Genomic DNA, 2775 nt, shown 5'->3' with positions numbered 1-2775 from the left:
ACGATTTACATACTGTGCTCTGTAGAGGTTTGGTAATAGAAAGTTGAATGGGACCTGCTTCCACTCCTGAGGTTCTCATATGCTATTAAGAGTTAGACAGGTAAATAAATATTTTAATTCAATATGGTAACATGCTACAATAACTTAAAAAATTTATTTATTTTTAATTGAAGGATAATTACTTTACAGTATTGTGTTGGTTTCTAACAAACATCAATAAGAATCAGCCACAGGTTTACCCAAGTCCTGTCCCACTTGAAAGTCCCTCCCACCTCCCTCTCCATCCCACCCCTCTAGGTTGTTAATGAGCCCCAGTTTGAGTTCCCTGTGCCATACAGAAAATTCCCATTGGCTCTCTGTTTTACATATGGTGATGTATATTTCCATTTTTCTCTCTCTATACATCCCACCCTCTCCTTCCATCTCCCCCGCCCACAGCCATGTCCAGAAGTCTGTTCTCTACATTTGTATCTCCATTGCTGCTCTGCAGATAAGTTCCTCAATACCATTTTTCTAGATTCCGTGTATATGCATTAGTATACGATATTTGTTTTTCTCTTTCTAACTTACTTCAACTCTATGTAATAGGCTCTAGATTCATCCATCTCTCTGAGAACTAAGTATGTCTTAACATACTATTGTAGATTTCTTACATATAGCAACTCTTTTAATCCTCACTGTACTATAAGAGATCAGTATTGCTATTTTCCCATTTTTAAAGAATTATTTTTATTTATTTTATTTTTAATATTTATTTATGTTATTTGGTTGTCCCAGCTCTTAGTTGCACCACGCAGGATCTTAGATTTTTATCATGGCATGTGGGATATTTCAGTTGTACCATGTGAACTCCTAGTTGCAGCATGCAGGGTCTAGTTCCCTGACCAGGGATCAAACTCAGGCCCCTTGCATTGGGAATGTGGAGTCTTAGCCACTGGACCACCAGAGAAGTCACTTATTTTTCCTATTTTACAGAAGAAGAAGTTGAGGTGTAATCATGAAAGAGTCAAAAGCAGGCAATTTAACTCCTGAGCCCACACTCAACCACTACTGTAGACAGCCTTCTTATGTTCCAATAGCATGTAAGAAAGCAGGATTGGTGATATCAATAAAGAAGACCAGTTTCATGGTGTTTTAACTGTCTTGAAAAAATAAGTAGAGTTTTAGTAGAGAAAGAAAGGAAGGATGGCACTACTTGCCGGTGAAAGGCTTGAAGGAGCTGCTGTTGAGAAGATCCAGTAATTTAACTCAGATATTGCTATGGAAGATAAGTCTGACCAGGGCTAAGGGTGGAACACTCACATTTAAAGAACAGGAAGAGGAGTGATCATGGAGAAGGAGGAAGAGTAAAGACAGAAAGAGAGTGTGTGGAGGGTTTAGTGTCATGATAACCATGAACCAAGAGTTTCAAAAATGATCAACAGGAACAAATGCCCTGGAAGAGTCAGGGAGAATGCGATGGAGAAAAGCCTGGTAGGTTTGTTACTTAGGGATTAGTCATCAAGCTATAGGGTGAAGAGTGGTGGAGGTGGAAGCTAAACTCATTGGAAAAAAATGAGAAAAGTAGAAAAGTAGAGGCAACATGCATATGCTTCTTACTAATTTAGTCATACATCCTTGTGTTCATACACACACTTACACATCCATATGCACGCCTAGAGTTCACTAAAGCACAATGATGAAGGTAAGTTTAAAAAGATGAATTCAGTGAAAGACAGAAAAGCAGACTTGAATGTGCTCCTCCCTCTGATAACCTGTGTTTAATACATAACCTTCAGTAGATCATGGCTTTGACACCTTGAGGTGGGGTACCTGCATGCTCTGCTGCCATGAAATTGTATTGAGCAAGTCACTGGTTCTTTCTGAACTTGTTCCTTTTCTGTCCAAAATGAAGTGTTTAAATAACTCATTTCTTTTTATTAAATATTCATTTTATTTGTTTATTTTTATCTTTGGCTGCACTGGGTCTTAGTCGAGGCACACAGGATCTTCCTTTGGGGCGTGTGGGCTCCAGCGAGCATGGGCTCTGTAGTTTGTGGCTCGTGGGCTCAGTACTTGCAGTACATGTCCCGAGGCTTGTGAAATCTTAGCTCCCTTACCAGGGATGGAACCTGCATCTCCTGCATTACAAGGAAGATTCTTAACCACTAGGGAAGTTCCAAATAACTCTTTTCTAACTTACATTTTAAGATACCTGGGTCTCCTTCTGTAATAACTCACAGAAGCCATCACCATTAGAGAGCTGATGAAGTGAAGTGAAGTGAAGTCACTCAGTCGTGTCTGACTTTTTGCGACCCCATGGATTGTAGCCTACCAGGCTCCTCCGTCCATGTGATTCTCCAGGCAAGAATACTGGAGTGGGTTGCCATTTCCTTCTCCAGGGGATCTTCCCGACCCAGGGATCGAACCCGGGTCTCCTGCATTGGAGGCAGACACTTTAACCTCTGAGCCACCAGGGAAGCCCCCAGAGAGCTGATGGCCACCCTTTAAGCTTTCCTCTTGTGTTACATGGGGGAGTGATGTCTTACTCCTCTTCAGCCTGTTGATCCAAAGAGCTCGCATCCTGTCAACCAAGAAGACATTTTAAGCTTTGTGCTGTAAATTTTTTTTCATTTCAAGAAAAGTAACGTGCTGTTTTTATTGCATCCTATCAAGAATACATATGGTCAACATGATTTATGACTGTTTATGTTGACTTTGGTTACTTGATTACCGTAATGTTTGCCAGTTTTCTCCACTGGAAATTACTCTTTTTACCCCGTTTCCATACCGTAC

General features: G+C 40.6%; 1 non-coding gene across 1 annotated transcript; it reads right to left on the bottom strand.

The window, feature by feature from the left end:
• Window positions 1-2387: 2387 nt before the first annotated feature.
• Window positions 2388-2459, bottom strand: TRNAW-CCA. The gene has a single exon. It is a non-coding gene; the product is annotated as a tRNA-Trp (tRNA).
• Window positions 2460-2775: the final 316 nt, after the last annotated feature.

The sequence above is a fragment of the Cervus canadensis genome, chromosome 26, assembly GCF_019320065.1.
Source record: "Cervus canadensis isolate Bull #8, Minnesota chromosome 26, ASM1932006v1, whole genome shotgun sequence".
Classification (NCBI taxonomy): Eukaryota; Metazoa; Chordata; class Mammalia; order Artiodactyla; family Cervidae; genus Cervus; species Cervus canadensis.
Note: the sequence above shows the minus strand (reverse complement) of the source record. Positions and strands in the feature narration are given on the sequence as shown.